This window comes from Geotrypetes seraphini, chromosome 7 (genome assembly GCF_902459505.1).
Source record: "Geotrypetes seraphini chromosome 7, aGeoSer1.1, whole genome shotgun sequence".
Lineage (NCBI taxonomy): Eukaryota > Metazoa > Chordata > Amphibia > Gymnophiona > Dermophiidae > Geotrypetes > Geotrypetes seraphini.
The window spans coordinates 26,440,731-26,455,595 of record NC_047090.1 but is presented as its reverse complement, the minus strand read 5'-3'; positions in this window follow the sequence as shown (position 1 = coordinate 26,455,595).

The window sequence follows — 14,865 nt, the reverse complement described above, 5'->3', positions numbered from 1 at the left end:
GTGGCAGCATAATAACTATCACAGCCATTTTCTAAGGGCTCCTTTTACAAAGCCGCACTAGTGGTTTTATCGTATGCACCGGATTAGTGTGTGCACTATTCCGCACGATAAGGCCTTAGCGCGGCTTTGTAAAAAGAGCTCTAAGTTTCCATACTCAAATTCACTCCAGCATATATGAGCAAAAGGGCCCCTTAATTTGATTAATTCAGAATGAATGAGTTGCTGTGATGCAAGATCATGCAGAGTAGCTCGTTAATCTTTAATGTTCCTCAAAGTTGACTCTGTTCTTCACAGCGGTTATCACAAATTAAGTTGACATCTACTAGGAACAGAGTTTTTTGTTATGTTGGCCCCGTATTACAGAATTCCTTGACTGTTGAAATAACTGAGATCTCCAGTTATCTCAGCTTTTTCTAACGCTGTGAAAACTTGGCTTTATACAAACTCATATGCTGATGATTTATTGTAAACTGCTTTGATACTTTGTGTTAAGTGGTGTATTAAGTGAATAAATCATCTGAGGGATTATAAGAATATCTTTGAAAGCTGGTTTTGTCAAACACCTCAGTAAGGTATAAGAACATAAGAATTGCCATACTGGGACAGACCGAAGGTCCAACAGTAGCCATCCCAAGTACTTAGTTAGATCCCAAGTAGTAAAATAGATTTTATGCTGCTTATCCTAGGAATAAACTGGATTTCTCAAGACATCTCAATAATGGCCAATAGACTTCTCTTTTAGGAAATTATCCAAACCTTATTTAAACCCCGCTAAGCTAACTTATTTCACCATATTCTTTGGTAATGAATTCCAGAGTTCGTACATTATCTAAATAAATATTTTCTCCAGTTTGTTTTAAATCTATTACTTAGTAGCTTCATCGCTGCCCCCTAGTCCTAGTATTTTTGAAAAGAGTAAACAAGTGATTCACATCTACCCTTTCCACTCCACTCGATATTTTATAGACCTCTATCATATCTCCCCTGAGCCGTCTCTTCTCCAAGCTGAAGAGCCCTAGCCGCTTTAGCCTTTCCTCATAGGGAAGTCTTGTCCCATCCCTTTTATCTTTTTTGTTGAGCTTTTCTGTACCTTTTCTAATTCCGCTAAATCTTTTCTTGAGATATGGTGACTAGAATTACACACAGTATTCGAGGTGTGATACATAGAGCGATACAAGGGCATTATATCATAGTTGTCTTTTTCTGGTCTACAACCATGACTTACTATCAGACTTAGCTGTTGGGTGGGAACTTCTTGAGAAAGCGTTCCTGTGGGTTAGCATATCAGCCTCAAATGGTGGGAGCAGAGCAAAGCGAACAGTGCTGGCAAGTAGTGAGCAAGTGACGCTGAAGAGTGTTTTTCAAATATTAACTTTAAATTATACCATTGCCTTCAGCCTAGGAAAGCACAAAGCATATGATATTGGCTAAACTTAATTTTATGTTTTTAGAGGGCTGTGCTCAATAAGAACGGTTGCCATAGGCAAAAATGAGATTGAACCCAAAGTGCAATTTCTCCAACAAAAATGAGCCATGTATCACTTACATGTGTTCTAAACTGATTGTACTCGATACATGACATCACATTATTGAGTACAGTGGTGCCTCACACAATGAACTTAATTCGTTCCAGGAGCAAGTTTGTTATGCGAAAAGTTCGTTATGTGAAACGCGTTTTCCCATAACAATACATGTTAAAAAAAATTATTCGTTCTGCAGCATAAAATATGCTAAGATGACATAAAAAAAGATAAATTTGTCAAAATGGTGAAAATGGTGGTCTTGCTGAGGCCAAACTCTTTGACGAGGTCACACTGTTTTACCCCACATTCACTCCTTCTAATTATTTCCCGTTTCATTTCAACAGAAATCACCTTCCTGCTTTTTTTAGAAGCCATGATATATAAAAAATATTGAGTTTATCTTAAAAGGACGACTGCCGTGATACGTGCGTGCGTGCGTGATTTAATTCGTAATGAAGAACGATTGCCGCGATACGTGCTTAAGTTAAGCGCAGTGACTAACGACTGCCTGCAGTGCCTGCGCGGAAGGATGCAATACATCGGCAGCGATCGTGGAAGCTCGGGCGACAGTCGTTGTGTGAAACGAAGTTCGTTGTATGAATCATGACATGAAGTTCGTTGTGTGCAGCGTCCGCTGTGCGAGGCGTTCTTTATGCGAGGCACCACTGTATTATAAAACAAATTACATTCTGTCCTTACAAAATGCTCCCGTGCTCAATATCATAATAAAAAAAAACAGTACACATGTAGGTAATATATTCCTTTTACATTGCTGTAGAAAAAAATGCCACTTTAAGAGGGCAGTTCCATAAAGGCAACTAATACTTATGCGCACAAAACTTTTATTTATTTTTTAATGTACAACTTGCTGTTTTATTCCTATTTGGCACTCAACAACCATTATCATCTGTTTCCGTGCCTACAGTTGGGTGCTGAATTTATCGCACAATACATAGCATTACCCCCTAAGTGTATACAGTGCTCCCCTGTGAATTCGCAGTCCCGGTCATTCGCGGTATTTTCCGATCACGAAGGGGAGGCAGGAGAGGGAAGCTGGAGAGGCAGGAGAGGGAAGCTGGAGAGGCAGGAGAGGGCAGCCGGAGCGCCGGCGAGTGAAGGAAATCACTCGCAGTATGCTTCAACCGCCTCTTCCTGTACGAAAGTTGGGCCTCACCAATCAGGAGCATGCCGCGAGTGATTTCCTTCACTCGCCGGCACTCCGGCTGCCCTCTCCTGCCTCTCTGGCTGCCCTCTCCTGTCTCCCCTGCCTAAAAACCGTATTCACGGTTTTTCAACATTCACGGGGGTTCCTGGAACGGAACCCCCGCGAATATCGGGGGAGTACTGTATTTGTTTTTTTTAGGGCCCTCTTACTAAGTTGTGCCCCCCCCAAAAAAAAAAGTCCTAAGCTGTGCCCCCCCAAAAAGTCCTTTGCGCCCTTGCAAGGCTTTTCCCATGCACTAAGGCTATTTTTGCCACAGCTATAAAATGGCAGACTTTCTTTTTTGCCTTTAGCACATGGCCCTTAACGTAAATTACTGTGTGCATGCATACCGCCACTTATTTTGCAGGCAGTAAGGCCCTGATTCTGTAAATTTATTTATTTATTTAATTTGTTTTCTATCCCGTTGTCCCCATAGAGCTCAGAACGGGTTACAGATTCAACATACATAATTTCAGTACATGTTTACGATACAAGTTTTTATCCTAACTTAATACATACTATGGTCAAATATTAATATACATAGAGGGGCATAATCAAAACAAATGTCTAAGTCCGATTCAGACGTATGGTGCTAGATGCCCAAAGTTGGCAATGTGGAAATGCCCATTTTCAAAAAAAAAAAAAAAAATAAAAATGCAACTAGAATATATACATATATTTTTAAAATTTGTGGCTTCTAACTCATAGGCACTGTTCAACATGGTTGTCAATCATCAGTTAAGCACTGTTTATAGAATCACGTCTAGCAGTGCCTAAGCAGACTTAAGTGCCGGTAGGCATGGAATCCTTAGGCGCACTGCTATTTAGGTCAGGGTTTTCTTGGCATAAATAAGTATGCCTAAGGTAGGTGCCTAGCAGTGCCTGTCAAATCATGCCCAAAATCCATTCCGAATCCACCCCTAACCATGCCTACTTTCTGGTAGGCACCTACTGAAAATTTATTAATTTGTTTTCTATCCTATCCTCCCCAAAGAGCTCAGTTTGTAATAGTTTTTTTTAGTTTTTTTAATGATGTTCAATTGTCAGCACTGATTAAGCCAATTAAAAAATGAAGTTAGGCGCCTAGATCAGCTAGATATGCTGAGCTAGGCACCTAACTTTAGGCATCACCAAGATCCTATGGGGCTCAAAATCAAAACAAAAATACATCTAAAATCCTGCCTAAATTGGTACTTGGACGATCAAAAAGACAGGTTGTCCAAGTGCTGATAATCGAAACAGGTTTTAAACGTATCTAAAAACAACTTAGGCCTTTTTAATTTTGCTGTACGCCCAGAGCTGAAAGGGGCATTTTAGGAGGAGTTGTGAGGGCTGGATTTGGGCAGGATGTGGGCCGACCTAGACTTAGTTGTACTGCAAGCATAACCAAAAGTTTTAATGAGACTGCATAGGCAGAACATATACATAGTGACTTAGGTGATCTAAAAACAGGTCTAAGTGCCCAAAAGGTATCCAAAGTGACCAGATAACCACTTCAGACACAAATTACAGACACCCACACACTCCCCCAGTGATCACTGACCTCTGCCCTGCCATAAAAATCAGAATAAAAATGTACGTACCTGACTCCAGAACATCAGCACCTAGCATAAGAAAGTCTAGTAGAGCTTCACAGAAGTGGCTTAAGTAGTCTGGGGGATGGGCTAGTGAACCATAGAGAGGAGGACCAGGCCCATAAGCCACTCTAACCACTGAATTCATGATGGAAAAAGTGAGTCCACCACAAACCCTATTGTACTGCCATATAATAATAACTTTATTCTTATATACCGCCAACAATCTTGCGACTTCTAGGCGGTTTACAATGAGGTGAAACTGTACAGACAGCGAATTACAGAGTATAACAGTGAACATCTGATATTAACAACATTAATAATAACAACAATTTATATACTGCCGGACCGGGAAGTTCCGTGCTATTTACAATGAGTTAGAAAAGTTTCATAGATTGATTGGAACATTCATTGTTTAGAGATTAGAGGTTAACAGTTTGCAAGATCCGATATGGGTGGAATTACGAAGGGGGCTATGGTCCTTATTCGTTACCTATGTAATTCAAGAACAGGTATGTTTTCAGGTGTTTCCTAAATTTGCTATAGTTGTTTGAGTGTGTGATTAGTTTTCCTAGGTCTTTGCCCCATAAGGCTGCTTGGTACGATAGAAGTTGTTGATGATGTCTCTTATATCTGCATCCTCTAGCCGGTGGGGAAACGAATTTCAGGTGTGTGCTTCTTTCATGTCTGTTAGTTGGGAATGAGAAGAGGTCTATTATATATTTAGGGGCTAGACCTGATAATACCTTAAAGCAGAGACATCCTAGCTTGAACTTCGTGCGAGCTTCCATTGGCAGCCAGTGCAGGAGTCGGTAGGAAGGGGTTATGTGATCGGACTTCTTCAACCCGAAGATCAACCTGACTGCTGCATTTTGTATAAGTTGTAGTCTCTGCATTTGCTTCCGAGAGATTGCCAGATGGGTAATGTTGCAATAATCAAGGTGGCTTAGTATTAGGGATTGTACCAGAATTCTGAATGCTGATGTGTCGAAGTATGCTCTAATGGACCTAAGTTTCCAGAGAGTAAAAAATCCTTTTCTGACTAGGGAGTCTACATGGTCTTTCATAGTTAGACCTTGGTCCAGCATTACCCCCAGAACCTTCATTGTTGGTTGAATAGGGTAGTTGAGTTTGTTAATGCGTAGTGATTTTGTCGTGATATGTGGGTGTGGCGAGGCTATAAAGAATTTAGTTTTATCTGAATTGAGTTTATATAGGTGGCACCTGCAACTATAAAGGGCTATTGGAGTTATAGACAGGTGGGTATAATAGGTTTTGGGGAGCTCACCATGACCTATAAGGAAGTTGTGGTGAAATGTTTATGTGGCACCCTTTTTGTGAAATTCACAGCATTGCCCTGTAAGGTGCCTCACTACTGTGTTGCCATGTCTGGGTGCCAGTCCATCACTTTTCTGAACCCTCCCATATTTAAAAGGCCTTGTTCTAGGTGTTTTTGACTTGGACTATTTTTTGGACAAGAATGGGATATAAATATAGATGACTTAATGGGCTGGACAATCAAACGACTGGACGTACAAGTAGATGATTCTTGAAAAACAAAAAAAGTTGAATGTATTTTTTGAGAATGGACTTTGGACGTGTCTGACTTTGGGCGACTGGCAACTTAGGCCCAAAACGGACTTAGACGTATTTTTTATTTTGTCCCTCCACTTATCCGGTGCCTTAACCATCTTTCACTGTCACCTGCCTCAGCACATTTGACTTTGTCAGTAATGAAGAACTTGGCACTTGAAGGTTTTTGGCTCAGGATCACTGACACTTGCTTGAGAAGCATGTTACTTCTCGCTGGATTCTTCCTCAATATTTTAGAAAATAGCCCTCAAGTCAGATGAGAATGTCTTCATATAGTTGGTCAAGAAGGTCTTTTGTGGCTTGCCCATCAGTGAAAGTTCTCCAGGGCCAATTGCCTCTGATGCATACTGAGTTCAGTAACTAGATTCTTCATCCTATATCTAAGATGTGTGCTGTTCAAAGGCTGAGCCTTGCTTTCCTTGACTAGACAATGATTGGCTGAGTGGTAGACTTCAAAGGGTGATGGTAAACGGTACCCTCTCCAAAACATCGGAGGCGACCAGTGGGGTACCGCAGGGCTCGGTCTTGGGTCCGATCTTTTTCAACATATTCGTAGGGGACCTAACTCAGGGGCTTCAAGGTAAAATAACATTATTCGCTGATGACGCCAAATTATGTAACATAGTAAGTAAATACAATCTGTCCGACAGTATGACGCAGGACCTGCTTTTGTTGGAACATTGGTCCTCAACCTGGCAGCTGGGCTTCAATGCCAAAAAATGTAAGGTCATGCACCTTGGCAGCAAAAATCCGTGCAGAACTTACACCTTGAATGGTGAGACCTTAGCTAGGAGTACAGCAGAACGAGATTTAGGAGTTATCATTAGTGAAGACATGAAAACTGCCAATCAAGTTGAGAAGGCTTCATCCAAAGCAAGACAAATGCTGGGTTGTATCCGCAGAAGTTTCGTCAGCCGGAAGTCCGAGGTCATAATGCCATTGTACAGAGCCATGGTGAGACCTCATCTGGAATACTGTGTACAATTCTGGAGGCCACACTACCGTAAAGATGTGCTGAGAATCGAGTTGGTTCAACGGATGGCCACCAGGATGGTCTCGGGGCTCAGGGATCTCGCATATGAGGAGAGGCTGAATATATTGCGGCTATACTCTCTCGAAGAACGTAGGGAGAGAGGAGACATGATTGAGACTTTTAAATATATCACTGGTCGCAATGAGGTGGAAGATGATATCTTCTTTCTCAAAGGACCCTCGGCCACAAGAAGGCATCCGCTAAAACTTAGGGGCAAGAGATTTCATGGCGACACCAGGAAGTATTTCTTCACTGAAAGAGTGGTTGCTCATTGGAATGAACTTCCGGTGCAGGTAATCGAGGCCAGCGGTGTTCCTGATTTTAAGAATAGATGGGATCTCTAAGAGGGCAGGGTTAAGGGGATGGGTCATTAGGGGAGGGATGGGTCATTAGGGGAGGGATCTCTAGGAGGGTAGAATTAGGGGGGTGGGTCAGTAGAGTGGGCAGACTTGATGGGCTATGGCCCTTTTCTGCCGTCATTTTTCTATGTTTCTATGAACCAGAGTTGGTGGTTCTGCAGCACCAATACTTTTCAGTATCCAGTGATATGGAAGAGGTTCTTCTAGACCTTCTAATAAATCTAATCAAGGAAGGTTCTTTCCCCTTTCAAGAAGTCAGTGAGCCAGGGGTAGATGTCTTTGGACTTTTGCAATATTTAGATGGTCCAAAGGAGTCAACATCTGCTACAGATGCACTACTACAGAAGTTTCAAAAGTGCGACAAAATCCAGCATCATGCCTACTAGTGAGGAGTCTGAATCTTAAATATGGAATCTAAGTCTGTCTAGTGTAACCTGCACATTTGCAGTTATAGATGCAGTCCTGAAGAAAGAAAAACAGAACTTCCTTGATAGCCATAAGGGGTAGAATGTTAGCTTAGTTTAGATCAACAAGCCTCCCTGGTGATATTCATAACAGGCTTGCAGATATCCCTGTATAGGTTAAAATCTGTTTGACAAAAAGTCAAATAATATGGTTAACTTAATAAAGGTGTTATTTAAAACGAGGAAAAGACCTCAAGATTATGATTGCTTTGCCTTAGTGTCAGAACACCACATTAGGGCATGGATTCTTATCATGTGTCAAAAACCTCTTATATGTGCGTACTTCTGTTTTTTTCTTTTTGTGTTGCTATTTAAAGAAGTGATATCAATATCAAGCAGCTTCATTAACAAAAAGAAGCTGCTCGAGACTGATATCACTTCTCTAAATAGCAACACAAAAAGAAAAAGAAATAAAAAATAGAAGTATGAAAAAATGGGATTGCACACTGTGGCGGGGGCGGCTTGCCAGACCCCTACACCCCCGACATAGGCACCAGGCCGAGCAAACCTGGAGTGGCCCGGTGGAACTGGAGTGCAATATTAAAACTCAGACACTGAATCTAGGCCAAACTTCCACACTGGGTTTATTTGCCAGGTTTATTTGCACACCACTTTGAGCCAATCAAAGTCCATAACCAGGTCCTGTGCAGTCACTTAGATACATCTTTTACAAAATTATTATTAAATGGATGGAACTCCACTAACAATATATCCCTCTCTGGCTTAGAGAAATATATAGTATAAAGAACTATTAATTTGGGGAAAGTTAGCTCGTTTGATTAAAACTTAGCTCTATAACAATAATTAAATATATAATATATGTGAATATTTATTCAAGAACTAAGACTCAGAACATTTATAAGCAAACTGAAAATGTATTTAAAAGCATTAAAATCAAGCAGGTAGAGCAGTAGGATCATTAAGCAAAGATAATTGTATTACGCAAGACAAATGTTGCTAAAGCAGAAGGATCAATTTATCTGGATTCAAAAAGTTACTCACAATCTGAATTGTCCTTAAAATGGAGAAGAGGCCGCCTGGTAGGCCCGAGAGTGATGTTGCAACTTGATCCAGGGAGAAAAAGAGTTGTTGCAGCTTGATCGAGGGCTGGTTCCAGAGAGAGAGTGAGCGTGTTATTAGAAAGGATTTCCCCTCAAAGTTATAGGGCTGAGACATGTTCTAAAAATAGAATCTATTCTCTAGACCCATGATGCATAGCAGTTCAGCCTTTTTCTCTCTTCATCTGATTGAATCTTCTTTGAGTGGCTTAAAATGGTTTAAAAGAGCTTCTAGTCCAGAGATGAATTTGGTGTGAAGAGCTACTGTTGATCTTGCAGACTGGAGTAGTCTAGAGATGAATTTGGTGTGAAGGGCTTCTGTTTAGCTCTGGTATCTACTCAGGCCATGTCTTTGTCTTATCTGAATAGGTGTACTTTACACTTTCTGAAGGTAAATGGCTCAGTTCTTTCTTTTGTACTCCATTGAATGGGTGCATTTAACACTTTTCTGAATGGATGGCTGTGCTGGCTCAAAGACCATATCAGAAATTCACTTTTAAATCCATCAAATTAATATACTTTAACTCCAAGCAGAATTATAAAACCATATCATTTTTACTTTAAGTTCCTCTGAATTAATAATCTCTTGGGTCAGGCAATAATTCAAATTCAAAATGAATAACTCCAGCAACATTAACTGTTACATTACAATATCATGCTACATATTTGAACTCCAAGCAGAATTATAAAATCATTTCATGCTACACATCAATCCATTCAGCATCAAACAAGTCCCAATGTGCAGCAATGTTCTTTGGCAAAAATCAGTCCTAAGACTGTACTATCAATAGGGAGCTTCTTAGACTAACCTCTTCCGGTTTTCTTAATCCGGCTGCTTGGGCTATGAGCCCTGGGCTCCCACCAGGCTCGTGGGGTTTAAAATCCTGCCTTAGTAGATTTTGAGTCTCTCTCTTATTCCCGCATTGCTATGAGCTGTAAGCCCTTTCTCTCTTAACTTCTCCAATAGCAAATCCTCCCGCCCTTTTGTGAATCTCCCTGCCTTCAATGAAGAATGTGGTGAAAGCTAAATTCCTACTTCCCAGCTAAGGATGAGAGAAAAACCTTAAGAAATTACAGGTACTCCAAAACACAGCAGCAAGATTTATCCTTTGCAAAACTAAATATTAGAGGGCAAGTCCATTACTTAAGGAATTGCACTGGCTACCAGTCAAAAGCAGGGTTCAGTTCAAAATTGCATGTATGGTCCATAAAAGCCATATATGGAGAGAACTCGGCTAGACTCACTTCTGCTATCCCATTATTACAGTCCTTCAATGACTCGAGGACAATTCAACGCTGGAAGCTACCACTCCCCTCCACTCGCCAGGTCTGGAGAAAAGCTCTCTTTGAGACTACCTTTGAATTTCAAAGACCCAAAGTCTGGAATGAACTCCCAATTCAGGAAGGCACTGAAAACACATCTGTTAACTTCACTGCACTGACCTGTTATAACGTATTCGTGTGTATGTGGTCTATACCTCTGTATCATTTCTAATATTTTATAAGCCACAATGATTCCTTGTTGACCTTTGCGGGATACAAGAATCAGTATGGTATGGTATGGTAGAATTTTTTTTATTAGTGAACCAGCGGCACCATAGGCTGTGAAAAAGATTTTTTTGTGAAGCAGCAGTACTGAAGATATCTCACTGATGCAGCAGTTTGTATTGCTGCAAAATGCTGCACCGACAAAGGTGGAATTATTGTGGTTTATCTGCTCCTGATAGCCACGAGGGGGATGTCAATGAGGAGTGCAAAATGCTTGTTTGAACTAAGTGGACTTTTTTTTATGTTATTCATTGGCTGATTATGAGTTTTTAAAAAGAAAGGAAATTACATATTAGGAGGAGAGTCTGATATAGTGATTAGAGCTACAGCCTCTGCACCCTGAGGTTGTGGGTTCAAACCCTATACTGTTTCCTGTGACCCTGGGCAAGTCACTTAATCACTACAAAGATATGTCAACCTACTCCCAGCGTAAGTGAAAGTTCTCTTCAGGCGTATCACTGTAGAGTCCTCTACGCTGGGCGTAGGTTTACATATCCACAAAACCTTTGGAGAGACTAATTGGGACCCCCGAGGAAGACCTTTTTGGTCGAAACATGGATCGTGTTGGGTCCTCTCCAATAACCCAAGTTGTGGATGAACTTTACTATTTTAAAGATTGAATATACTTCTGAATTTTAATAAAGCCTGTATCAGTAAACATCGGACTCCACATTTTCTTTTGTTCTAGGTTGGGATATGAGCCCAGGTCACCCTTTCTATGATTCACTGCACCACCACCAACCAGGCTACTCTAGATACCTGTTTGCTTCTCTACTATGATTTCCTGTACCAGGGTGAGAGCGAGTCGTTGACCACTGGGGGATTGTGAGAGATTATGATGTAATCCCTCCAGTGGTCACCTGGTTAGTTGGGGTATCTTTGTGGCACTTAGATACTTTTAAAACGGGTCTGGCTCAGGACATCTTGTATGTCTTGGGAAAAGTTTGATTATCACTACAAGATGGCTAAACGCTAAGCATCCCACCCATAACATACCTTTATCATGCCCCCTTGAAATTTGATGCAAAGTGAGCATAAAGCGTAGCAGGACGTCTAGGAAGTAAGCTTCGAAAATCAGCCGGTTTTTTGGGATGTCTTTTTTTTTTTTTAAACGAGGCCCATAGATTTTTATGAGATATCTGATTCAGAGGTAAGACAAATGCATATCAGGTTAGAAAAGATTCCCTGGGATTTTTATACCCTTTAAAGTTATTAAAATACAGGGCTCTGGTGATGTACCTCTGGGTTTTTGTCTTGTTATGTTTTTACTTGTCTTCATATGTTGAATTGTTAGCTAGTTTTGTATAAGGAGGTTTTCCTCCACAATTCACCTTATTTTGCATTCTACTTAGAACTGATGACTTGTGGAATATAACCCCCTAATTCTATAAATGGTGCTTTGAGTTGTGCTTGCAGATCTGGGCATTTGCCCAAATTGCATGTGCAACTTGATTGAATAATGAGCAGGGTCAGCTCAAGGGACTATGGTGCCCTGAGCCAACTTTTACATTGGTGTCCCCCCCATCCCATAGCTGTCCCCACAATCTGGTACCTCTCTACTTCCCTCTCCCAACCTGTAATCTGGTATCTTCCCATCTCTCTCAAGTCTCTCCCTCCTGCTGGACCAGGTGAGACATGGACTCAGGGCACTGTTGCTAACAAAATGATAAAATTCCAGTCTGCAATATATCCCTCTAGAAAAAAGATAGCTGAGAGATATGATTGAAGTTCACAGAATCCTGAGCGGTGTATAAATGGGTACAAGTGGATTGATTTTTTTACTCTGGCAAAAATTACAAAGACTAGGGGCCCTCGATGAAGTTACAGGGAAATGCTTGTAAAAACAATAGGAGGAAATATTTTTTCACTCAGAATAGTTAAACTCTGGAATGTGCTGCAGGAGGTTGTGGTAAGAGCAGCTAATGTAGCTAGTTTTAGGAAAGATTTGGACAATTTCCTGGAGGAAAAGTCCATAGTCTGTTATTGAGACAGACATGGGGGAAGCCACTTCTTGCTTGGAATGTTGCTACTACTTGGGTTTTTGTCAGATACTAGTGACCTGGATTGGCCACTGTGAGGACGGGCTACTGGGCTAGATGGACCATTGGTCTAACCAGTATGGCTATTCTTATGTTCTAAAGCTAGACGGTAGACCGGACTGGGATTTTGGAGCCCTTATCATCAGTTCCCTAGGCCAGGGCCTCACCTGGTCTATAGGTTGATCCGTCCCTGATAATGAGCCAATTAGCTCTGATAATTGGCTTAACAAACAATTATTGTGGTTAAATATTTTTAATTTAAATTTATGTACATAAATTTAGGCATGGCGTCAAAAAGGAGGTTCCGGAAATGGGAAGTTCACGGGGGCATTTCTCAAAGTTATGTGTGTACTGTGATTACAGAATAAGTGTCATCTGCACCTAATTTTAGATTTGAGGTTTTGCATTACGTTTCCGTTGGCACACATAATCGAGCATAAAGTTTAGGGGCCATTTATAGAATATTACTTAGGCATTTTTTGGCACCAATTTTTTAGGTGCGGTCTAGAGAATTGAATATAGTAAATTAGATATGGTGTATTTAGATTTTAACATAGCCTTCAACAGTGTTCCACGCAGATGTATAATAAACTGAATGCCCTTGGGTAGGGCCCTAAAGTGACAGATTGGGTCAGAAACTGGTTGAGTGGAAATTGACAGAGGGTAGTGGTCAATGGAGATTGCTCTGAGGAAAGGGATGTTACCAGTAGTATGCCTCTAGGTCTGGTTCTTGGGCCTGTTCTTTTTATTATATTTGTAAGCAATATTACTGAAGGGCTTTCTGGTAAGAATTGTCTCTTTGCGATTGATACCAAATTCTGCAGTAGAATAGGCACCCCTGATGGTGTGGATAACTTGAGGAAGGACCTTGTGAAGCTTGAGGAATGGTCTGAAATTTGGTAGCTAAGATATAATGCTAAGAAATGCAAGGCCATGCATTGGGCTGCAAAAAAAAATCCGAGGAAACGGTTCAATTTAGGGGGTGAAGAACATTTGTGCACGAAAGAGGAGAGTGTTGTGTTAGTATGTGATGATCTAAAGGTGGCCAAACAGGTTGAAAAGCTAGAAGAATGCTTGAGTGCATAGGGAGAGGAATGCCCAGCAGGAAAAAGGTGGTATTGATGCCCCTGTATAAGACTTTGGCGAGACCTCATTTAGAATATTGTGTACAATTTTGTAGATCACACTTTCAAAAAGATATAAGCAAGATGGAGTCGGTCCAGAGGAAGGCTACTAAAATGACCAGTAATCTTTGTCATAAGGGATACAGGTACAGACGTAAATATCTCAGTATGTATACTTTGGAGGAAAGGCAGGAGAGGGGAGATATGATAGACGTTTAAATACCTACATGTCATAAATATGCATGAGGCAAGTCTCTTTCAACTGAAAGGAAATGCCAGAGTGTGAGGACATAGGATAAAGTTAAGGGGTGATAGGCTCAGGAGTAATCTAAGAAACTACTTTTTTTTACAGAAAAGGTAGTAGTTGTGTGTAATTGTCTCCCGGTAAGGGTGGTGAAGACAGACTGCGTCTGAATTCAAGAAAGCATTGAACAGGTACAATGGGATCTCTTAGGGAGAGGAAGAGATAGCGAATGCTGGAGATGGGCAGACTGGATGGGCCATTTGGCCTTTATTTGCCATCATATTTCTCTGTTTCTGACTTCTATGTAATATAGGGGTCCTTTCACTAAGGTGCGCTAACCGATTTAGCGCACGCCAAAGATTAATGCACACTGAATGCTAAGGCGCCCATAGAATATAACGGATGCGTTAGCATATAGCATGCGCTAACTCGGTCAGCACGCCTTAGTAAAAGGACCCTCTAGAGAAGTAAATCCTAAATGTTTTCAATTCAGTTATATATATATATATGCCCCGAGTGGTATGAAATACAATATCAACTATAAATAGCAAAAAACCACTCAACAGAAGTGCACTAAACAGGAAAAAGGCCTCAGAGATGGAGCCTACGCACAGTCATAGACTGGGGAATTCAGCGTAGTTTGTCAGCTCCTGGCTCCAATCATTGGCCAAAAAACCTCTATTTTATTTCCTAACTTTTTAATTAATTATTCATTTAAAACAGTTTTAATTTATTTAGTTTTTTTAGATTTTTTAGTTTTTCAATAACCTTAAAACCTTATCTATATTTTCCCACCATTCAAAGTGTTAAACATATTGCAAAACATTTTCAGATGAGTTTTGCAGTAAGTGTTTTCATGCGAGGTAAGCGCGTGTTAGGGTTTACTGCTCTTTAGTAGATATTTCCCATAGCAGGTCTGCTTTAGAGCTGGTATGAATTAGTGCATTTGAATCTGTGCACTCCTGGGGCAGCTTCCGGGGGCTCTTTTTAAAGAGGCATAACATAGGCAACCTAATCTCATTTTTAAAGGCACACATAAGAACATAAGAACATAAGCAGTGCCTCCGCCGGGTCAGACCATAGGTCCATCCTGCCCGGCAGT